This window comes from Schistocerca serialis, chromosome 6 (genome assembly GCF_023864345.2).
Source record: "Schistocerca serialis cubense isolate TAMUIC-IGC-003099 chromosome 6, iqSchSeri2.2, whole genome shotgun sequence".
NCBI classification, from domain to species: Eukaryota; Metazoa; Arthropoda; class Insecta; order Orthoptera; family Acrididae; genus Schistocerca; species Schistocerca serialis.
In genome coordinates, this window is record NC_064643.1 from 146,036,744 (window position 1) to 146,062,638 (window position 25,895).

General features: G+C 42.5%; 1 protein-coding gene across 1 annotated transcript in view; it reads right to left on the minus strand.

The window, feature by feature from the left end:
* Positions 1-25,895, minus strand: part of LOC126484291 (stomatin-like protein 2, mitochondrial) — a 98,890-nt gene that overhangs the window by 59,066 nt on the left and 13,929 nt on the right. The window lies entirely within an intron of this gene.

Consider the following 25,895-nt stretch of genomic DNA (forward strand, 5'->3'; position numbering starts at 1 on the left):
GGGGTGGTTTGTTGCACAGGAAGCAACAATGGGCGAGCCTGGTATGACCAATGCATAGATGGCATAAAACAGTGGACTCCTTTTGAGAGGAGGAGAAGGAAGATAGCCAAACTGCAGTAGACTCCTTGATTGTGTGGAGTTTGCTACTGTGATCAGCAGCACACCAGATGTCATTCCACTTTTAGGCAAAGAAATATTTGACATAGATCTGACTGTGTGTTTGGATCTGACAGGGTGCCCAATGGCAAGGTCATCAATGCCCTTACACTTATGAAAACAAATGAATGTGAAGATGAACTAAAACTGCTGTACACGCATGTACTCTAAATGACCACACAGTCACTCTGCATCACATTCACTAAAACTAATCAGGAGGGAAGAGAGCTAATGAGGGAATTAAAACACAGAGGAAAAAAAAACACAGAAGAAGTAAAAGAAAAGAACAGGGAAATGTGACTGGCTGACTACTTAAAAAAAACTAAGGTGAGCCAGCCGCCCTTTGCACATTACGAACATCTCCCTAAAATCTTGTTAAAAATGTTGGACAATACACAAAACTTTAAAACCCTAACCACATTCATTTAATCATTACATAAAATAGACAGCAAATCCGCTGCAGTCCGCTGGTCAGCAAATAAAATGCAGTCCAATAAAATGTGGCACATCGTGATCTGTACGCCACAAGCACCAAACATTGGAGGGTCCTCTCGGCAGAGTAATAATCCATGTGCTGTAGGGCTGTTGCCTATGCAAAGACGAGTCAGAAGGACCACATCTCACCAACATAGCTGGAAGGAAGTACTCCACAGCTGAGTTGTGGGCTTGATGACATGGAGCTTGTTATCGGTCACTGCCAGCCACTCGTCTTCCCACTGACACATGACTTTGTATCTAAAGAGCGAGGTGATAGCATGCAGGGGAATAGCACAGCAGAATACCAGAGGATCACGACATGCCTCCTTGGCTGCTCGATCCGCCCTTTCATTCCTCGCAATTCCAGTGTGCCCAGGTACCCAGCAGAAAGACAACTCCTTCCCCAGTCATCGTAGTTGTAGGAGGGCATCCTGGATATTCTGGGTTACTGTTACTGTATCTGCTGGGTACAAATGTTGAAAAGAGTAAAGGGTGCTTGGAGAAACTGAGCAGACAAGAACTCTAATGCCGGGAGAACGACTCATTTTCTCCAGGGCTCGCAGGATTGCATCTCATTCTGCATTGAAGATGGTAATTTCTGGAAGCCTTCATGACACAATCCGCGAAAATGACAGAGCAACCAACAGAGCCCCCTGCTTAGATCCACCTGTAAAAACAGCATTAAAAATGGAATCAGGAGTGCTATCTCCCCTGTACCACACCAAATCTAAAAACACTCTGGGCCTCTCCAGTAATCAGGGCGGCAGATGGATAAAATCCTGAATTTGGGGTCATACTGGCTCCACACAGAGACACCCCAGCACATGCTGCATGCGGATCTCAAATGGCGTCATGGCTCGTGGACAGCTGGAAAACAGGCATTTCAGAGGTGAATTAGCAACAGTATGGTGTGCAGATGAAGTTGGAGTTGCAAGGAACTTACATACTTGACGCACGACGAGGAGCTGGCACCAGGTGGTAAGTGGCGGTTCCCCCGTCTCTGCACAGATACTAGGTATGGGACTGGTCCGATACGCACCCATGGCCAGCCGAATCCCCTAATGATGGACGGCGTCAATGATCCGCAAGTAAGAGGGCCTCGCTGTCCCCACACCATGCAACCATAGTCCAGCCGCAAACACACAAAGTCTGATAAAACTGAAGGAGATGCACCCTATCTGCTCCCCAAGACCTGTGGCTAAGGCACTTGATGATGATCAGTGCCTTCAGGGTTCTGGCTTTCAGGTCTCTCAGGTATGGTAACCACGACAATTGGGAGTCAAAAATGAGGCCCAGAAACCACACTGTGTCTCTAAAATGTAGGATGGTGTCCCCCATATTTAAGGCAGGAAAATTAAAAAAGCAATGAGAATGATTAAAATGAACACACACACACACACACACACACACACACAATTATCTGCAGAAAACTGGAATCCCATCTTTTCAGCCCACTCCTCTAACCTCCGCACTGTAAGTTGCAACTGAAGGCTCGGCGTTGCAGCACTGGAGGAGGAACAGAATATAGCAAAATCATCTACAAATAAGGAGCACTGTATAGGACTCCTTACCATAGATGTGATACTGTTGATGGCTATGGCAAAGAGGGTAACACTCAAAACACTGCCCTGAGGAACAGTCTTCTGCTGAAATTGATCGGACAGCATGTCACCAACTGAGACAGGAAAGACCGTATGAAGACCGGGGTCTTACGCAAACCAAGATCATCCTTTACGGAAACTAAAATGATCCTGAGCTTAGATGGTTGAATGCCTCTGATATTCTAGTAAGTGTTGATGTGGTATCTCTATTCACTAACGTTCCTCTGTCTGATTCGTTACAGTAGACTGAGGTAAGATTTATTGCTGAATTAATGAATCTTTTTAAACGTGTTGACTCCCACTTGCTTTTTATACAATGACCAATACTGCAAGTAGACAGACAGAGTTGTGATGGGAAGTCTGTTCTCATGTATTGTTGTCTATTTGTTTATGGAAGACTTTGAGGACCATGCCCTGGAGTCAGTGGCTTTGAAACCTGTGAGTTTTTTTCAGATACCCAGATGACACTTTCGTTGTTTGGCATCACGAGAGCGAGAATCTGAATGACTTTTTAGAAGACCTGAATTCACTTTAGTCAAATACTTTTGTTTCACTATGGGGGTGGAAAATTATGGGGGTCTTCCCTTCCTCGTTGTGTTGGTCAGGAGAACTGTAGATGGTTCATTGGGAGAAGCCATTTATAGGAAGCCTACCAACACAGACTTGTATCTACAGATAGAGTTGCGTCATATAAACTTTGTGTGTGTGATGTCACATTACTATAAGAAAATGAACTCAAACAATGGTGAAATTCAATGTAAAAAGTGTTCTAATATCACTTTTTCCCATAATTGCTAATGTAAGGTTTAAAATAGGAAATCTAACTGTGAACATATTTTTTAAGCCACATGGTCACTATTAGTAAAAAATGTGACCTGCAGTAGGGAACCCATTATTCGTGACTAAGTCATATACCTGAATATTAACAAACCATAATAGTAAAAATGGATAGGAGGCTTACACGTGGCTTACAATGCCATGACCTTAACCTTCAGTGAAGAAAAAAGAATAATAAATTTTGAGTCAGTCAACAATAGTGGCAATGATAGGAACTGCAACAGTTATCAACAGCACATGGATTGATTATGTGCATCGATCCAGTGACAAGAAGAAGCAGTTTCCCAAGGATTTAACCATCACAACACATTTCATCAAATACATCTACATCTACATCCATACTCCACAAGCCACCTGACGGTGTGTGGCGGAGGGCGCCTTGAGTACCTCTATCGGTTCTCCCTTCTATTCCAGTCTCGTATTGTTCGTGGAAAGAAGGATTGACGGTATGCCTCTGTGTGGGCTCTAATCTCTCTGATTTTATCCTCATGGTCTCTTCGCGAGATATACATAGGACGGAGCAATATACTGCTTGACTCTTCGGTGAGGGTATGTTCTCGAAACTTCAACAAAAGTCCGTACCGAGCTACTGAGCATCTCTCCTGCAGTCTTCCACTGGAGTTTATCTATCATATCCGTTACGCTTTCACGATTACTAAATGATCCTGTAACGAAGCGTGCTGCTCTCTGTTGGATCTTCTATATCTCTTCTATCAACCCTATCTGGTACGGATCCCACACTGCTGAGCAGTATTCAAGTAGCGGGCGAACAAGCGTACTGTAATCTACTTCCTTTGTTTTCGGATTGTATTTCCTTAGGATTCTTCCAATGAATCTCAGTCTGGCATCTGCTTTACCGACGATCAACTTCATATGATCATTCCATTTTAAATCACTCCTAATGCATACTCCCAGATAATTTATGGCATTAACTGCTTCCAGTTGCTGACCTGCTATATTGTAGCTACATGATAAGGGATCTTTCTTTCTATGTATTCGCAGCACATTACACTTGTCTACATTGAGATTCAATTGCCATTCCCTGCACCATGTGTCAATTCGCTGCAGATCCTCCTGCATTTCAGTACAATTTTCCATTGTTACAACCTCTTGATATACCACAGCATCATCCGCAAAAAGCCTCAGTGAACTTCCTATGTCATCCACACGGAAGACTTCTCTCCATTGAGAATGACATACTGCGTTCTGTTATCTAGGAACTCTTCAGTCCAAACACACAATTGGTCTGATAGTCCATATGCTCTTACTTTGTTCATTAAAAGACTGTGGGGAACCGCATCGAATGCCTTGCGGAAGTCAAGAAACACGGCATCTACCTGTGAACCCATGTCTATGGCCCTCTGAGTCTTGTGGACAAATAGCGCGAGCTGGGTTTCACACGAACGTCTTTTTCGAAACCCATGCTGATTCCTACAGAGTAGATTTCTAGTCTCCAGAAAAGTCATTATACTCGAACATAATATGTGTTCCAAAATTCTACAACTGATCGACATTAGAGACATAGGTCTATAGTTCTGCACATCTGTTCGACATCCCTTCTTGAAAACGGGGATGACCCGTGCCCTTTTCCAATCCTTTGGAACGCTACGCTCTTCTAGAGACCTATGGTACACGGCTGCAAGAAGGGGGCCAAGTTCCTTTGCGTACTCTGTGTAAAATCGAACTGGTATCCTATCAGGTCCAGCGGCCTTTCCTCTTTTGAGCGATTTTAATTGTTTCTCTATCCCTCTGTCATCTATTTCGATATCTACCATTTTGTAATCTGTGCGACAATGTAGAGAAGGAACTACAGTGCAGTCTTCCTCTGTGGAATAGCTTTGGAAAAAGACATTTAGTATTTCGGCCTTTAGTCTGTCATCCTCTGTTTCAGAGTGTCTGGACATTTTGTTTTGATCCTCCTACTGCTTTCACATAAGACCAAAATTTCTTAGGATTTTCTGCCAAGTCAGTACATAGAACTTTACTTTCGAATTCATTGAACGCATCTCGCATAGCCCTCCTCACACTACATTTCGCTTCACGTAATTTTTGTTTGTCTGCAAGGCTTTGGCTATGTTTATGTTTGCTGTGAAGTTCCCTTTGCTTCCGCAGCAGTTTTCTAACTCTGTTGTTGTACCACGGTGGCTCTTTTCCATCTCTTACGATCTTGCTTGGCACATACTCATCTAACGCATATTGTACGATGGTTTTGAACTTTGTCCACTGATCCTCAACACTATCTGTACTTGAGACAAAACTTTTGTGTTGAGCCGTCAGGTACTCTGAAATCTGCTTTTTGTCACTTTTGCTAAACAGAAAAATCTTCCTACCATTTTTGATATTTCTATTTACGGCTGAAATCATCGATCCAGTAACCGCTTTATGATCGCTGATTCCCTGTTCTGCGTCAACTGTTTCAAATAGTTTGGGTCTGTTTGTCACCAGAAGGTCTAATATGTTATCGCCACGAGTCGGTTCTCTGTTTAACTGCTCAAGGTAGTTTTCAGATAAAGCACTTAAAAAAGTTTCACTGGATTCTTTGTCCCTGCCACCCGTTATGAACGTTTGAGCCTGCCAGTCTATATCCAGCAAATTAAAATCTCCACCCAGAACTATAACATTGTGTGGGAATCTACTCAAAATATTTTCCAAATTATCTTTCAGGTGCTCAGCCACAACAATTGCTGAGCCAGGGGGCCTATAGATACACCCAATTACCATGTCTGAGCCTGCTTTAACTGTGACCTTCACCCAAATTATTTCATATTTCGGATCTCCGTCAATTTCCTTCGATACTATTGCACTTCTTATCGCTATAAACACGCCTCCCCCTTCACTGTCCAGATGTCTCTGTGGTATACATTCCAATCTGACTTTAGGATTTCATTACTGTTTACGTCTGGTTTCAGCCAACTTTCTGTCCCTAGTACTATGTGGGCATTGTGACCATTTATTAATGAGAGCAGTTCTGGGACCTTTCTATAGACGCTCCTGCAGTTTACTATTAGCACATTAATATTGTTATTCCCTGTTGCATTTTGCCTACTCCTACCTTACCGCATCTCAAGAGGCGTCTTGTTGGGCCTAGGGAGGGAATTCTCTAACCTAAAAAACCCACATGTGCACTCCACACATACTCCCCTACCCTTGTAGCCGCTTCCTGCGTGTAGTGCATGCCTGACCGATTCAGGGGGACCCTACATTTCTCCACCCAACAGCGGAGGTCGAGAAATTTGCACCCCAGATCTCCGCAGAATCGTCTGAGCCTCTGGTTTAAGCCTTCTACTCGGCTCCCAACCAGAGGACCACAATCGGTTCTGGGAACGATACTACAGATAGTTAGTTCAGATTCCACCCCGCAAGGGAGGCTTTCCGCCTTCACCAACTCCGCCAACCGCCTGTACGAACTGAGGATGACCTCAGAACCCAGACGGCAGGAGTCATTGGTGCCGACACGAGCAAAAATTTGCAGTCGGGTGCACCCAGTGCTCTCAATCACCGCCGGCAGGGCCTCCTCCACATCTCGGATGAGATCCCCCGGCAAGCAGACAGAGCGAACACTGGCCTTCTTCCCCGACCTTTCTGCTACTTCCTTAAGGGGCTCCATCACCCGCCTAACATTGGAGCTCCCAATAACTAATAAACCCCTCCCCCCGTGTGCCTGCTCGGACCTTGCTGAAGGAGCGGCCACATGTCCACTCACAGGCAGAGCGGGCGATGCCACACGGCCAGCTTCCACACTGATCCTCCACCTCGTGAGCTGCGAACACCGCTGAACCCGCCACTCCCCTTGGGGAGAGGGTGGCCCAACCGCGCCTGGTACCCGCGAAGATGTCTCGACAGCAGGGACAGTGGGTGAAGCATGTAACACCTGGGGTGTACCATGTGACGCACCAGACTCCTCACTGCTGCTACACTCCAAGGCAGCAGCCTGAAGACGGCTAACCGCGGCCATCAACACGTTCAGCTGTTCGCGAACAGTGGCCAGCTCCTCCTGCGTCCGTACACAGCAGTCACACATCCTATCCATCCTAAGAAATCAATTTACTGTAGAGAGTTAATCAACTTTTAACTAGACTGCTAATTCACTAAAGGCGGCCGATAGTTGACTAAACTGTGGTTACTAGACACGTCTTGTAGAAAACAATGAAAATAGCACTACCTGTCTCGGGACTGTATTGAAAACAAAAACTAGCACTACTGGCACTATGGTTGACTAAAGGGACTCTCTCTGACTGTATTCAAAACAAACACAAAATCTATTGAACACTATTGCTAGCACTCAACAATTAAAGCTTACTAAAAGCAAAAACACACGGAAGAAGAAGTGACAAGTAAGAAAAATACAGTTAATACTTAAATTAACGTAGCTCGCTGCACAGCAGAAGTGACGCAGACAGCAGTTACGACGACACTGACACTACTGTCAAACAGCTAGCTGAATTTTCAAAGCCAAAAATAAGTAATTGTTAATAACCATCAACAACATTTTCAAGTATGGTTTGCACTGTGTGGCTGCAGTAGGAATTCCAGGATGGTTACAGTGAAAAGTGTAGAAAAATATATAGGTCAGTGATTTGTGTGTACTGAAATTTTACCTAAACAGTGTTACAGGGTTAAAATATTGTGACTATTGTAGCTCAATTAACATGAAATAATCAGGACAGGACAGGGAGAAGCAGTCAATAACTTAGAAATTCCAATACATAAACTCAACTCAGAAATGAAACCAGAAAAGCCAGACAGAGTTTTCAATTGATAATAAACTGGATACGAGTTTGATAGACATTTTCAAAGCAATAAATTGTAGTATGTCAGCACAAACAAGGTCAAAAGGAAGAGAAAGGCACATGTGAAGCAAATAAAGGAAGAGGCAACTGATGAGGTGTTGGTGAGTCGGGAGAAAAGTGTTAATGAAATAAAACAAAGCCAGGAAAAATTAAAACAAAGTCACAAGAAAAACATTAATGAGCTAAAAGAATGCCAGAAGGAAGTAGTTGGAAAGTACGAAGTAAGTATTCAGGAAATAAAGCAAAGCAAAGAAAAATCCTGATGAGGTAGGCGGCAGAGACAGGAGGTGGTGGACCAAAATTTAAACAAAGAACAAGACAGAAGACACCAAGAACTGGAAGATAACACAAAATCTAAGGTCATGAAACAGAAGAAGAGAGTAATCATTATGGAACAGAAAAGTACCAAGCAAGCAGCAAAAAGCTTGAAATTCAAATCCAAAGACACAATCTGTAATCAGGAACAAGATAACTGAACACACAGTAGTAAACAAAATAATGCAGCTGGACCCACAAGTGCAGTTCCTCAGCAAAATTACATTGATATTTACAAAAGGGAGAAGAAGAAGAAGAAGAAGAAAAGAAAATTACACCCAGTAGTATTTCTAGGTGTTTCGAACAGCTGGCCAGAGTCACAAAAAAATCACATATGTGCCACATTCTTGGAAGATGAAGCTGCAGGCTTGGGAGAGGGGCTAAAAAATAATAGACAATGTACACAAATTTCAAAACAGTCTTTCTATATAAGTACTGGTCCAAGAGTAACAAGATGCTATAGTAAGTTCAGTCAGTAAATGGCCATATAACCAAGCACAAGATGGCATGTGTAAGAAATTCCTAGGGGGAGAGCTTGAATGAAATCAATACCTTAACACCTCCTTTGAAGAATGTATTTTAGTATTATGGGCAATAAACTACTTGCCACCATATGAACAGTGTGTACAAAACATCCTCCCTAATTTAGAGTTCAAATAAACAACAGACGGATAAAATAAAGAAACTGTATTAACATGAATGATGTCTATGGAGTGGGAAGTTTTGTTTATATGCATTGCTGTAATAACCGGTTAATACAGTGATGTCAAAACAATAACAAGGATTTAATAGGATACTGACTATACTGAACTAACATTCACGTAGTGCAAATCATGATCTGCAATGAATTCAAGTGATTCCATGGACAGGTGAAGAATGTGCTTATGCTATGGAATTGTTTCTGGTAAATGGTTATTCTGTTGTCACTGCGTAGCGCACTTTCTGGAGACTTCCATATTTCCCCTTAGGGGATAGTTCCAGATAGGAAGACCGTTGGCTTCTAGGTGTCAAACCTTAAAGCAAGTGGTGAGATGGTAAAAAGCCACACATTGTTCGAACTCCAGAAAACATTAATGCACAAAGGCATTCTCCAAAGAGATCTGCTCGAAAACATGCTAGAGCTCTTCAGTTATCTGACTGGTGTGTACACTGAATTTTGTAACAAGACTTATAATATCATTTGTACAATTGTTTGAATATGATTATGATATTACATGAGGCCATGTGCAAACATCCTTGAAAAGTGCCTGGAGATGCTGTGGTCCTTTACAGTGACGAAGCACACTTTCACTTATCGGGACCTGTTAATCATGACAATTTCCAATACTGCAGTGGACAGGATCCTCCCATGATTTTCAGGGAAAACCACAACATAAGGATTGCACCTGGTGCATGATTGGAAGAGTTGGGAAAACTAGTCCTTAGTTTTTTGAAGAGGATGGTGCTACTGTAACAGTAAACCATACACTCACATGATCAACACATTTTTTGCACCAAGACTAAATGTCATGTCATCATTCCATGTAGGCTTTCACGGCAGGCGTCTTCATCAATAAACACTTAACATGACTTAATGTCATGGTTCCAGCAGGATGGAGCCACCACTCACACAGCTTAGAGTTTCTCCAAGTACTGAGACATGTTTTCTGGATGCCTAATTTCTTCACATGGTGACGTCCACTGACTAACACAACTACTGGAGCTTACAACCTGCAATTTTCTTCCATGGGAGCAACTTCTGGTTGAGACCTAAGAAATATAATGCAAGAAGGAATTGGTCTTGTTCCTCAAGAAATGGCCTTCTCAAGAAATGGCCATTAGAGTAATGCAGAATTTCTGAAGTCGCGTTCAACAATGACTGATAGTCGAGGACACCATATGGTTGACACAATGCTTAAAAAACGAAAAATTTCTACACTATAGCTATCATTCATTTTGATATCGTTTCTTTATTTTGGTTCATCTCTTTTATATTTAAACTTTAAATTAGGGATGATGTTTTGCTGTACTCTGTATAAAAGAGAGACTGATCGGAGCCATCATCAAAGCAGCTTAGCAAGCAAGGAAGTTTCTTGACCAATTACAGGAATATGGTATGGGTGCCTCTAATATTTCTTTTCACTCTGAAACAAGAGAGCACAACAGTAAAGACAGATCGTACAGAGAGGAATATTATGGACTGGATGATAATAGACAAATGTCTGTAAATTACTGGCAAAACAGACACTGGAGATGTGGTAGGTACATACCTGACATATCAGGATATGAATAAGATGAATATGTCAATATAACTGTGGAAGTCTTGATGACAGAAATATAAGAAAGCAGAGACTAGACCATAATCAGAGCCATGAATGGGAAAAGTGGATATTGTTTCAAATGTGCCTTGTCCTGCAACCTCATTGGAGGGACAGACATGCCAAATATGTCTGATTCAACAAAAAGGCCTTAAGTGATGAACAAGAGCAAGAGCTGCTGGCTAAAGAAACAAAGGTAGAAAGGGATCTCCCATAGACCTCAAAATTTACAATCAGGATGTACAAGGGCTTCTGGACTCAGGGAGATAGATGTGTGTAAAGTCCAGTGCTATATAGTCTGGCAGTGTGCAGTTTTAAAGTGAGTGGCCCAGTCACTGGAAATAATAAACTTATTAGATGTTGAGATAAGAGAGAAGAAATATGATGTGTTTTCTGACTTAGTGTATCTCTAGTAGTTGGTACAAATTGATTAAAAAGCTAGGAAAAGTCTTGTCTACTTTTAATATGTCTATTGCAGAGCTGAAATTTTGCACAATGAAGGTAAGTACTAGCCAGCCGCTCTCCCTCCTCATAATTTTATAACATGATTTGTAATTTGGAAATGACATGAGAGAATTTCTGTGGTGAAATGCATGTCATTATTTATCTAAAAACAAAGATGATGTGACTTACCAAATGAAAGTGCTGGCAGGTCGACAGACACACAAACAAACACAAACATACACACAAAATTCAAGCTTTCGCAACAAACTGTTGCCTCATCAGGAAAGAGGGAAGGAGTGGGAAGACGAAAGGAAGTGGGTTTTAAAGGAGAGGGTAAGGAGTCATTCCAATCCCGGGAGCGGAAAGACTTACCTTAGGGGGAAAAAAGGACAGGTATACACTCGCACACACGCACATATCCATCCACACATACAGACACAAGCAGACATATTTAAAGACCAGATGTGGTAGGTACATACCTGACATATCAGGATATGAATAAGATGAATATGTCAATATAACTGTGGAAGTCTTGATGACAGAAATATAAGAAATAATTGGTCTTTAAATATGTCTGCTTGTGTCTGTATGTGTGGATGGATATGTGCGTGTGTGCGAGTGTATACCTGTCCTTTTTTCCCCCTAAGGTAAGTCTTTCCGCTCCCGGGATTGGAATGACTCCTTACCCTCTCCTTTAAAACCCACTTCCTTTCGTCTTCCCCCTCCTTCCCTCTTTCCTGATGAGGCAACAGTTTGTTGCGAAAGCTTGAATTTTGTGTGTATGTTTGTGTTTGTTTGTGTGTCTGTCGACCTGCCAGCACTTTCATTTGGTAAGTCACATCATCTTTGTTTTTAGATATATATTTCCTACGTGGAATGTTTCCCTCTATTATAAGCATGTCATTATTTCATTTATTTGACCACAAATCACATATTACTGGTAGTTTTCTGTAATCAGTGCAGTACACTAATTATATTTCTACACATCCATGCAACAGTTATGGAGCACTAAGGTACAATCTTAAGCAAACTGATGTCAACGAACTGCGTGTGTTACTCTTCACCCGAAAGAGGTTAAAAAAAATTATGTACTTGTATACATATCAAAAATACCTTTTTATTGGTTCTCATTGATTTAACAAAGCCTGTTTAATTCCAATAATTAATCATTAGTTCTTGTGTGCTTTAGTTAGCAATTATACTGTGTTTGTTGCTGCTGAATAAATGGTCAGTGCTCCCCCTTCAACCTACTTCAGCTGTCACTGCATCACGTGCATGTGCTACATGAAACTTCGCCTACCTGCGACTGGTCAGGCACACTTATTCCTATCCTGTTCTCTTGCTGCCTAATCTTTCCACCTGTCAGATACCCTTCCGCACATCACTTTCCCCTCATTGTTCTTGATTCTCTCACCAATTTTGGCCTACATAATCCATCACCCAGGGTGGGCCAAAGTGTGAGGACACATTTTAGTCCATTGATTGCAGCACCAAAATCTTGGCAAGTGGAGCAGAGGAAGGTGGAAGCTTCCTACTTGTTCTAGTAACACTCCCGAAATTAACATTTTTTTTCCTTCTTTATGTAACATCATTTTGTAGAGAACACAGATACTTACATTTATGCAAAATAGCTAAATTCTTATACAAGCAGTAATTCTTAAAACTTCATGACTCACAGTGTAATTTCCCAATTACTGATTACAATTGTCTAACTAGTTTACCTGGAAATAAGACTTATAAACAAATATTCATATTTATGATTAGTAAGGGACACACCGAGTTGAAAGTTCTAGGGAGAGAAACTGTTTGTTTATAAGCTCGTATAGGCCATTTAAAAGCCATCATTCTTCCAAAAATCTTTACATCACAGGTCATTTGTAATTAAACTTCTCGGGTTGCAGAATGTTCAAACCTTAAGTAAAGGCTACTTCCACATTTCAGTACAATGGCCCTGTAGACCATGTTTTTCTGAATCCAAAAACATCTACTTCTATTAGAAGAAGTTGTTGATATGCTAGTATTAGATTTAGAAAATTACATTTTCAGCAACTTTTGGTGGGCTCTGTGAATCCACTGGGAACTATAAATCATTTACATCAAATAGTGGTTACACTTTTATCTTTTTTCTTATAATGCAGGTCACAGTTAAAGATGCTTGCTCTTTTGCTTGTTATAACATTTTTGTCCTCTGCTTTTGTCTCCTGTGTGTTAATCACTAAAATGTAAATACCAATTATCAGTTTTATTCTCACACACATTTATAAGCAAGTCTGCAGGACAATGCTTCAGCCAGTCCGGGTTGGCTGTTGAAATGCAGATTTCCTTGTGAATCATGCACAAGTTTGAATTGAAAAGTAATTGGTATTGAAATCAGTTAGCACCCAATATCCACATTATTAACACCAATATGACACTATAATGTACAGTCAATTTATCAACATTCTCGTGTTGCTATCAGTTCCATGGACCTTGCCGATGGTGAGGAGGCTTGCGTGCCTCAACAATACAGATAGCCATACCGTAGATGCAACCACAACGGAGGGGTATCTGTTGAGAGGCCAGACAAGCGTGTGGTTCCTGAAGAGGGGCAGCAGCCTTTTCAGTAGTTGCAGGGGCAACAGTCTGGAAGATTGACTGATCTGGCCTTGTAAAACTAATCAAAACGGCCTTGCTGTCCTGGTACTGCGAACGGCTGAAAGCAAGGGGAAACTACAGCCGTAATTTTTCCCGAGGGCATGCAGCTTTACTGTATGATTAAATGATGATGGCGTCCTCTTGGGTAAAATATTCCGGAGGTAAAATAGTCCCCCATTCGGATTTCTGGGCGGGGACTACTCAGGAGGATGTCGTTATCAGGAGAAAGAAAACTGGCATTCTACGAATTGGAGCGTGGAATGTCAGATCCCTTAATCGGGCAGGTAGGTTAGAAAATTCAAAAAGGGAAACGGATAGGTTAAAGTTAGATATAGTGGGAATTACTGAAGTTCGGTGGCAGGAGGAACAAGATTTCTGGTCAGGTGAATACAGGGTTATAAATACAAAATCTAATAGGGGCAATGCAGGAGTAGGTTTGATAATGAATAAAAAAATAGGAGTGTGGGTAAGCTACTACAAACAGCATAGTGAACGCATTATTGTGGCTAAGATAGACACAAAGCCCACACCTACTACAGTAGTACACGTTTATATGCCAACTAGCTCTGCAGATAACGAAGAAATTGATGAAATGTATAATGAGATTATACATATTATACAGATAGCCATACCGTAGATGCAACCACGACGGAGGGATATCTGTTGAGAGGCCAGACAAGCGTCTGGTTATAATTATTCAGATAGTGAAGAGAGACAAAAATTTAATAGTCATGGGTGACTGGAATTCGATAGCAGGAAAAGGAAGAGAAGGAAATGTAGTAGGTGAATACGGATTGGGGCTAAGAAATGAAAGAGGAAGCCGCCTGGTAGAATTTAGCACAGAGCATAACTTAATCATAGCTAACACTTGGTACAAGAATCATAAAAGAAGGTTGTATACATGGAAGAATCCTGGAAATACTAGAAGGTATCAGATAGATTATATAACGGTAAGACAGAGATTTCGGAACCGGGTTTTAAATTGTAAGACATTTCCAGGGGCAGATGTGGACTCTGACCACAAACTACTGGTTATGAACTTTAGATTAAAACTGAAGAAACTGCAAAAAGTTGGGAATTTAAGGAGATGGGACCTGGATAAACTGACTAAACCAGAGGTTGTACGGAGTTTCAGGGAGAGCATAAGGGAACAAATGACAGGAATGGGGGAAAGAAATAAAGTAGAAGAAGAATGGGTAACTTTGAGGGATGAAGTAGTGAAGGCAGCAGAGGATCAAGTAGGTAAAAAGGCGAGGGCTAGTAGAAATTCTTGGGTAACAGAAGATATATTGAATTTAATTGATGAAAGGAGAAAATATAAAAATGCAGTAAATGAAGCAGGCAAAAAGGAATACAAACGTCTCAAAAATGAGATCGACAGGAAGTGCAAAATTGGTAAGCAGGCATGGCTAGACGACAAATGTAAGGATGTAGAGGCTTATCTCACTAGGGGTAAGATAGATACTGCCTACAGGAAAATTAAAGACACCTTTGGAGAAAAGAGAACCACTTGCATGATTATCAAGAGCTCAGATGGAAACCCAGTTCTAAGCAAAGAAGGGAAAGCAGAAAAGTGGAAGGAGTATACAGAGGGCCTATACAAGGGCAATGTACTTGAGGACAATGTTCTGGAAATGGAAGAGGTTGTAGATGAAGATGAAATGGGAGATATGATACTGCGTCAAGAGTTTGACAGAGCACTGAAAGACCTACGTCAACACAAGGCCCCGGGAGTAGACAACATTCCATTAGAACTACTGACGGCCTCGGGAGAGCCAGGCCTAACAAAACTCTACCATCTGGTGAGCAAGATGTACGAGACAGGTGAAATGCCCTCAGACTTCAAGAAGAATATAATAATTCCAATCCCAAAGAAAGCAGGTGTTGACAGATGTAAAAATTACTGAACTATCAGTTTAATAAGTCACAGCTGCAAAATACTAATGCGAATTCTTTACAGACGAATGGAAAAACTGGTAGAAGCCGACCTCGGGGAAGATCATTTTGGATTCCGTAGAAATGTTGGAACACGCGAGGCAATACTAACCTTACGACTTATCTTAGAAGAAAGATTAAGGACAGGCAAACCTACATTTCTAGCATTTGTAGACTTAGAGAAAGCTTTTGACAATGTTGAATGGAATACTCTCTTTCATATTCTGAAGGTGGCAGGGGTAAAATACAGGGAGCAAAAGGCTATTTACAATTTGTACAGAAACCAGATGGCAGTTATAAGAGTCGAGGGACATGAAAGGGAAGCAGTGGTTGGGAAGGGAGTGAGACAGGGTTGTAGCCTCTCCCCGATGCTATTCAATCTGTATATTGAGCAAGCAGTAAAGGAAACAAAAGAAAAGTTCGGAGTAAGTATTAAAATCCATGGAGAAAAATAAAAACTTTGAGGTTCACCGATGACATAGTAATTCTGTCAGAGACAGCAAAGGATTTGGAAGAGCAATTGAACGGAATGGACAGTGTCTTGAAAGGAGGATATCAGATGAACATCAACAAAAGCAAAGCGAGGATAATGGAATGCAGTCGAATTAAGTCGGGTGGCGCTGAGGGAATAATTAGATTAGGAAATGAGACACTTAAAGTAGTAAAGGAGTTTTGCTATTTGGGGAGCAAAATAACTGATGATGGTCGAAGTAGAGAGGATATAAAATGTAGACTGGCAATGGCAAGGAATGCGTTTCTGAAGAAGAGAAATTTGTTAACATCGAGTGTAGATATAAGTGTCAGGAAGTCGTTTTTGAAAGTATTTGTATGGAGTGTAGCCATGTATGAAAGTGAAACATGGACGATAAATGGTTTAGACAAGTAGAGAATAGAAGCTTTCGAAATGTGGTGCTACAGAAGAATGCTGAAAATTAGATGGGTAGATCACATAACTAATGAGAAGGTATTGAATAGAATTGGGGAGAAGAGGAGTTTGCGGCACAACTTGACTAAAAGGACATGTTCTGAGGCATCAAGGGATCACCAATTTAGTACCGGAGGGCAGCGTGGAGGGTAAAAATCGTAGAGGGAGACCAAGAAATGAATACACTAAGCAGATTCAGAAGGATGTAGGCTGCAGTAGGTACTGGGAGATGAACAAGCTTGCACAGGATAGAGTAGCATGGAGAGCTGCATCAAACCAGTCTTAGGACTGAATACCACAACAACAACAACAACAACAACAAGATCAGTTCAGTCTGCATTTAACTATCAACTTGCAATCATAATATAGTACGAGGGTTATTCCAAAAGTAAGGTCCGGTTATAAAAAAAAAAAATCAAAACTAAAATGTTTTTTCAAAACAATTGTTTTATTTACATTCCTTACATCTTTATCTATTTTTCTACATAACTTCCATACTTATTTAAACATTTGTCACATTGTTCAACAAGCTTTTGAATGCCCATGTCATAGAAATCGGCCGCCTGTGACGATAACCAGTCCTTAACTGCTTCTTTCACTTCATCATCTGTGTCGAAGCGCTTGCCGCCGAGAAACTCCTTTAAGTAACGGAACAGGTGGAAATCACTTGGCGCCAGGTCCGGACTGTAAGGAGGATGGTCCATCTGTTCCCATCCAAATTTCTTGATCAGAGCTTGCGTTTCATTTGCAGTGTGGGGTCTGGCATTGTCATGCAACAACAAGATTCCAGACAACAAAAGACCACGTCGCTTATTCTGGATTGCACGTCGAAGTTTAGTCAGGGTAGCGCAGTAGGCGGCTTTATTAATCGTTGTTCCTCTCTCCATAAAGTCGACTAACAACACTCCACGTCTATCCCAGAACACAGTCGCCATAACCTTACGTGTTGAGATTGTCTGCTTTGCCTTGACCTTGACTGGCGATGACGTGTGACGCCATTGCATTGACTGACGTTTAGACTCTGGAGTGATGTGAGAAACCCATGTCTCATCCCCTGTGACAACATTGTCTAAAAGACTGTCACCTTCCTTATGATATCGCTCCAAAAAATCAAGAGCAAAAGCCATTCTTTTCATTCGTTGGGGCTAAGTAAGCAGCCTGGGAACCCAACGGGCACACAATTTGTGAAACTTCAAATGTTCAGACACAATTCTGTACAAAGTTGTTCTACTCACATTCGGAAAATGCATGTCTACGTCTGTAATAGTGAATCGGCGATCTTCACGAATTTTTTTGTCAACCGCATTGACCAAATCGTCTGAAATCACTGATGGTCGGCCACACCGTGGTTCATTGTGCACATTATCCCGTCCTTCATTAAAAGCTCACACCCACTTGCGCACTTTACTGTCGCTCATTATGTTAGGACCGTACACTTCAGTAATCTGCCGACGGATTTCCGCCGCTGAATTGTTTCTTGCAGACAAAAAATGTATCACTGCCCTTACTTCACAATCGGCGGGCTGATCAATTGTCTTAAACATTGTAAAGTGACACTGTGAACTACACTCAGCAACAGTAACAAAGCGAATGGCGGCGTTTGACGCGCAAGGCTTGCCGGGAGTCAGCGCGCATGCGTGTTTTGTCATTGGCGCCAAATTTCAATAGTTACGGCGAATCGGACCTTACTTTTGGAATAACCCTCGTATATTATTTGCCTGAACAGTTTACTATTTGCAGTGACTATGTTACCAAAACCAACATCATATTATTTATCAGTCAGAACATGATAATGAAAGTGTACAGCAAATAATTTGCCACTGGGTCATTCCATGTCAAGTGGCCTAAGAGTCCCCACTTGACCCTCTCCAATACTGACGAAATTTTTACAGGATGTACATGCATAACTTACATGAAGCACTCCCATATTACAGCTCCATAAATAGCAAGGTTGGGGCACTAGCAACGTTTCTGTAAAGGCTAGTTTTTTGACATCGCAATATAAAGGAATAAATCATCAACTTTGTGTTATCATTCCTCAGGATCTAAAGTACTTGTCATGCTGAAACTTTGTGAGTCTTCAACTTTCAGGCTACAATAGCTTAGTTCTACAACTAAAGGTCAAATTATGGCAATTCATCATAATGTGCTGTAAAAGTGGTTCATAATTCTTCTTGTAACAAATTTTGACTGTGCTTTATCAGCTTGTATCTACTGAAAGAATAACTTTCTGAAGCGGATTCTTTACTCATTTACAGTGTGTCAGCATGGCAAAAAGCTCTACAAGTGGCACCCAGATTGCTCAAACAACTGAGTTATCTAAGGTTAAAGTCTGCTCAAAAATGTAATTAGTCAATTTTGGCTCATTTTCAAGAGGTCATATGCCGAAATGGATAACTCAAATCTGATTTTTATTGGCACCATTGAAAAGACCTCACTTTGATCAGAATAAGTTGTTTTTACTTTTGAGACAGACAAGTTTAGTGGCAGGAATGGAGTTAACAAACATGCTTAACAATGATTCTGAACCACACTGTTGAGTAGTGAAGATAGTTCACATTTAATGTGTGCTTTTTTAAATGATAGATTTAAACGTATAATGAAAAAAATGGAAATGAAGTCTCATGCTTCTTTACAGAGCGTAGGGGAACGATGCGGGAGACCCACACCGCCTTACTAGGCAAGGTCCTAATGGAGGTGGTTTGCCGTTGCCTTCCTCCGACCATAATGGGGATGAATGATGATGATGAAGACGACACCCCAGTCATCTCGAGGCAGGGAAAATCCCTGACCCCGCCGGGAATCGAACCTGGGACCCTGTGCTCGGGAAGCGAGAATGCTACCGCAAGACCATAAGGGCGGACTAAACGTATAATACAATGTACCTAAAGTGAATGAACGTGACTGTTGTCCACAGCAACACAGTTCGGCAACACACACTGCTTCCACGCACACGCAAACCTCATCCCCTCCACACCTCCCTATTGCTCTGCCTCTATGCGCGGTAGCACCACCTTACATGAAACGGGCTACAGTATGTGATATACTTACTGCTTAAATTGTTGAATACATGCTGATGATCACTAAATTACTAAGCCAATAAATGTAAAAATATCACAATGTAACGTCTACAGTTTCTGTTCCTTACTTAAATACTTGTAACAAAATCAGATTACAGAAAGAAGCCAGAGACAGAAGAGAAGCTGCACAACTACTGAGAAAAAAATCACAGTCAGTACTGTTGGACAAGGATTTAAATCTTTTGTACATTCCTGTTGATCACTCAAAAATGCCTCAGCTACATAGTACCCTACCCCTTCTAGTATTTGTAGTCCACCCAGAACTTTACAAATTATAATTATTATACATCTTTTAGTATGACTTTCAAATGTCTTTTCCTCTGTCATCTTATTATCTTTGAGCTCCCCATCTTCCTCATCCCATCATTTCTAAGGCACAAAATTTATAACCAACTGTTACAAGCTGCTGCTTTTATATATCCTGTTTACACTTAGCTAAGATTAATACATAATATATTCAATTTTTCAATTAAGGCTATGGTTCCAGAAGAAACAGCACAGCTAAAAAATACTGAAAACAGAGCAAGATAGAGAGAAACAGGCAGACAAAGAGAGACAAGAAGTAGTAGTTAGTAAAGAATGACAGCACCATGTTTCACAGGGGACAAGCAAGTTCTTGCTATGCTGTCTAATGATCACACTGATATTCCACCAAATAAACTAATGTATGTTATCACATGTTCACTGACAAGTGCAAATTTTATCATGTCTTATCGTTTTCCAACTAAATGATATCCATATTGTACAAAGTGTAACAGTAACATGAGATGAAGTAGATACACATAGCTTTTGGAACTACAGGTTATTTCTTTAGTGAAAAGCAAAGGACCACATCCTGGCATGGCCCAGACGGACCAATTGGAACCAACCAACTGCCATGTCATCCTCGACCAATGGTGTAATCTGGATGCGGTATGGGGGGTGGGTGGTGGGGGGGCATGGGGTCAGCACACTCTTCACCTGGACATCATCAGCCTTCTTGACCTTGGAGCTGCTACTTCACATTCAAGTAGCTCTTCATTTGGTCTCATTAGGCTGAGAGCATCGCACTATAGTCCTTCCACCAAGTAAAAATCCCTTGCAGTAACAACAAACGAACCCGACCGCTCCACATAGCAGTCAGACGTGTTAACCACTGAGCTATGGAGATGGATTTCAGTGAAAAGAATTATTACCAGTTTTTGTGTTTTACTATGAATCGAGTCGCACCCCTCAAAGTAAGTACCGTGAATTTGTCTTTAACAGTATAATGACTTGTAACAGGGAAATTATTACAAATGGAGCATTAACTGATGGGCAGAGGGAAAGAACTGGACTTGGTCTCATAAGCCTGGAATTCATCACAGTGGTTTCCGACACAAGGCAAACACCAAGATGCCTCTTCTGAATTCTTTCCAGACCATCACCCATCGGAGAAAGGATATGGTAAAGAATGGCTTATCCACATTTAAGGGTTGTTTGGAGAATGAATCTGTTACTAAACAGAGAAGCACAGTAGTCCAGGTTTGAGACCCTGCCCAGTTTTGTTTTGGGGCGCAAAAACAACTAGCGTCACATGCGCCCACGTCAAAACTGTAGAACACGAAGACAAAGAGAGGAGTTAAAAGCGACTACACGTTAATCCCAATCGACAGATGAGAAGACAGCTAAAAACAGGGACATGGAGAAAGGTCTATAAAATACGCCATAGAGAAACTAAGGTCCTGAACCAAAGATTAAATGTCCTTCACCATATTGCTACAATGATAAAAAGTAAAACATGGTTGACAGCCCGAGCGTCATTAGGTAAAACAACTGATAACTCCAACAGCAAACATACATTAGAACATAAGTAGTTAAAACAAGGGCATTCAGTCAACAAATAGCGAACCGTCAAAGGCTGATGACAATGAGCAAAAAGTGACGGGAGGATCACCACTTAACAAATAGTGATGACTAAAATGACAAGACATTAACCAATACGCAACCTCTCTTGGCAAGAGGGCTGAGATGAGGTCAGCCAAGCTGCTGGGAGAGGTTTAATTCCGTGAATCTTGTTTCTATGAAGAGAAGACCAGTGGCAATGCCAAAGTGACATCACCTGCCAACAGACAGCAACTCAGAGATCATCCAAAGGGATGGAAGAGCTAGTGGTCTAAGGTAGGAGGACTGCAGCCTTGACTGCAGTGTCAGCGGCCTCATTTCCCATCACATCGATGTAAGTGGGAACATCATAGAGGTCCCTTAACAGCGGGCAAGTGGAAGCTTTCTTGGACCCTCTGCACTTAGTGATGGACTGGGTACAGCACACAGGAACTCTGAAGGGCACTGAGAAAGTTGCAGTAGATGACACAAGTAAAAAGTCTGTGTATTCAGATCTACTAGAAGGACTGATGGAGGCCAAAGAGCACTGCTGTAAATATTGATCAATGTTCCGGAAGCCGAAGCCAAGGACGAAGGCACACCTGACACCATGGTCAGTCAGAGAGCCATCAGTGTACACAAAGATACTATCACCAAGTTCTATGTGAAGTTCGTGAAACTGAAGGCGATAGAGTGAGGCTGGAGTAGTGTCCCTAGAAGCGAATGAAGGCCAAGGTGAACATGGGCCACTGCATGAAGCCAAATTGGTGAAGCGTTCACACTCATTGGGAAAGTTGCAGGTAGTGTGAAGTTAAGCTGCCGGTGCAAGAGCCGAAAGTGAACTCCAGGAGGTAACAGAGAAGAGGTACATGCACCATACTGGTGCAAAGGAGTCATCGAAGGAAGCATAGGATGGGTTGCCACGCATGGCACACAAACGGTACACATATCTGTTGAGGAGAACATCATGCCAGTGTGACAGTGGTAGTTTGGCAGCTTCTACATACAGAGTGTCAACCGGGCTAGTGTAAAAGGCACCAATGGCCAAACGGATGCCATGATGGTGGATAGAATTGAGACAACGTATGAGGGATGGACATCCAGATGCATAAACAAAACACCCGTAGTCTAGTTTCAAACGGACAAGGGACTGACACAAACGGAGGAGGGTGGTTCGATCTGCTCCCAGGAAGTGCCACCGAGAACAAATAGGACAATGAGGGACCGCATATAGTGTGCTGCCAGATAAGACATGTGACAGGACCAAGAAAGTTCCTTACTGAGTCTGAGCCCCAGGAATTTCGTAGTTTCAACAAACGGAAGAGCAATAGGCCCAAGACGTAACAACAGTGGAAGAAACCAATTGCGCTGCCATAAATTCATACAAATGGTTATGTCAATGGAAAAACAAAAGCCTTTGTAGATGCTCCATGAGTAAAGAGGATCGAGACATGGCTGAAGATGCCCCTCAATGAGACAAGTCCGTGGAGAACTGCAATAGATGGCAAAATCATCGACAAAAAGGGAGCCAGAGACACACGGCGGGAGACAGGCCACTCTAGGGTTAATGGTGATAGCAGAGATGATGACGCTCAGGACGGTTGTAGGCTTTCTCCAAATCAAAAAACACGGACCCAGTTTGGGACTTCCACAGAAAACCATTCATGACATAGGTTGATAAAGCGATCAGATGGTCAACTGCACAACAGCACACTTGAAATCCACATCATGCAATGCTTAGTAAATTGGGAGACTCGAGTCACCATATCAGCCAGGCATGAATCTTACGTACCATCACCTTGCAAACACAGCTGTTGAGAGAAATGGGGCAATAACTAGAAGGAAGGTGGTTTCTGGGAAATATGTCCTCTGCCCAGATGCGGTTGTACAAATGAAGGAAAAAGTGCTTCCCCTCAAGAGAAAGGTGTTGCAACGTCTGAATGTGCGCATCGTCTGGCCCTGAGGCAGAGGATGAGGATGAAGTGAAAGCATGATCTAGGTCCCTCATAGTAAATGTTGTATTGTAGCACTCATTATTCTGAGAAGAGAAGGGTATCATCCGAGCCTCCTCTGCTTGTTTCCGATAGAGGACGGCAGGGTGATAGTGAGAGGAGCTCAAAATCTCGGCAAAATGGCGGCCCGAGGTGTTGGAAATAGCAACAGGACCCCCCTATGACATCTTCTGTTGCTGTCAGGCTAGAAACTGGGCATGGACCTTGGCCCCAGAGAGCCATTGGGGGTTGGCCCACACAATGGAACATGGAGTGGAACTGTTAAAAGAACTAGTAAATAAAATCCAGGTAGAAAATCCAAGTGGTGGTGGGGGGTCAAAGTGGACCAGGAAGAAATGTGAGAGTTCAGAGTGGTCGTGAGGATGCAATTTTGTTCCCTGGAGGCAGAGAACAAATGGATGTTGTGATTCTAAGAGCACCCATAAGTCTTCTTTGTTGGATCGAAGGCTGCAAACGTTCCATTGGAGGAGAGTCATGACAGTGAAAGAGGAGGAGGGAAAAAATTGAGGGGCGTCACCTTGGTGGCTGCCATGTGCCACACTTCGAAGACTCCCTGCTATAGGGCACAGAAGCTGGATCTCACCCCTTGGGATCTACAGAGGTGTTTGAATTCCCCTTCTGCTGGTCTATGGAGCCCAGGACAGCCAAACAGTTGGTGGTGCACACCGGCAACACAGAGCTAGGCCAGGGGAGTGTACCACATGGCGACACAGTCGAAGAGGATCTCCAAGTCCGCGAAAGAGAAGACCAATTGCCTTTGTTTGACTTCCTGGAGCCTTTCCAGTTGGCAGAGGAAGACTCGGATGTTGGTTAGCTGGAGGGACATAGGAAGTCTTCATGGGAGTATTCCTTTTGTCCTTTGCACCCTGCAGGTGACTTCACCCAGTGAGATGAGAGTTAGGTGGTTTGCTGCACAGCTGGGGGAGGAGACGGGGCTGTTACCATGACACTGAGTGTTTTTTCAACCATGGTGCTGAATTTGAGGTCACATATTTGTGTGGTCATGTCCTTCATGGAGCAAGATGTAGCAAGAACCATACTGTAAGTGCCAGATTGCAGAATGCACGATTGGCAACTAGACAATAATTTGTGAGCTACCAGGTAAGGCACTTTTTCCTTTACCCGGATCTCCTGGGCAGCCTGTTCATTGAAATACATGGGACAATCACAAGAGGAGGCAGGATGGTCACCATTGCAATTGACACAGCGGGGAGCAAGAGACAGAAAATCGTCCTTGTGAGCATCTCTAGCACAGTTACACATTCGGTTGGTTGTCGACAGGGCACTCTAGCGGGGTTCAAATGATGATACTGATAGCAGTGCATCGAGTTCACAATGTACGGTCGAACTGTGATAACTTCATAAACTGCTTTTATCCTGGAAGGAAGTACCACTCTATCAAAAGCAGAAAAAAAGTGTGAGTGGGCACTAAGAATACATCTACCTTTTTCATCGCCCAATGCACTGCAATGACACAATGATCAGAGAGGTACGTTTGGATTTCTGCTTCAGTCAGACCATCAAGCAGCCTAGTGTAAATAACACCACAGGAAGTACTCAGAGTTCTATGGACCTCAACATGAACAGGATAGCCGTGGAGGAGCAAAGCAGTAAGCAGTTGCTGTGCTTGAGAATAAGCAAAGTAAAACGGCGTAAACGAGAGCAGGATTTCAGAGGGCCAGCAATCACATCAACACCTTTCTGAATAAGTAACGGATTTACCATTGCAAAGGACAGACCATCTTCATCTTCAGTATATGAAACTACGAGGAACCATGGTGCAGCTGGGAGGGTCTTTGAATCCGGACCTTCATTCCGTTTATGTTTGGTACACATTGACTCTGAAGAAAATGTTTGGCTCATTGTGAGCAAATCCCCCATGATTGCATGTATCTCCAATGGTGCACTCCTTTTGACGCCCCCCCCCCCCCCCCCTCAGAGGGAGGCTCACCCACCTTAGGTGACTATTCACACCTCAGGTCATGCCACCCAAGCATCTGACAGAGGGAACAATCGGCAGTTTGGGAAGGTAGCACCTCAGGCAATCACCCCTCTGTGGGCCTGGCCTGTACCAGGCGGCATGTGTGAACCCTACCTGTTGACCTGGGGCTGGGAATTATGCATTACGCAGTCACCCATTATGTGTCAAAAGCATGGACCAGCCTTCAGGAGCACACAGGGAAGAAGAAGAAAAAGAGGAACCTCAAACACCGAAGTGAAGGAAGGATAGGAAAAGGTGAATGAGGAAAGAAAAAAGGAATGAAAAACTGTGGTGAGACTGTTCTGATGTCGGCTACTGAAAATGCAGAACAAATTGCCAAAAGTATCTTAGACATGTTCCCCAAGGGAGAGGAAAAGGAAAACGAATAGCAAGAGGATACACATGCAGCACAGAAGGGAAAAGATGCCACAAAGGCTCGGTCCCTGTGTTAGCCAAGCACAAACCTGCCAAAGAGTGGTGAAACGCCTGGGGGGACCCTGCTCAGAAGAGAAGAGTTATCATCATCATCGTCATCATCAACAGACCCTCAAGACATTAGTGCAAGATGC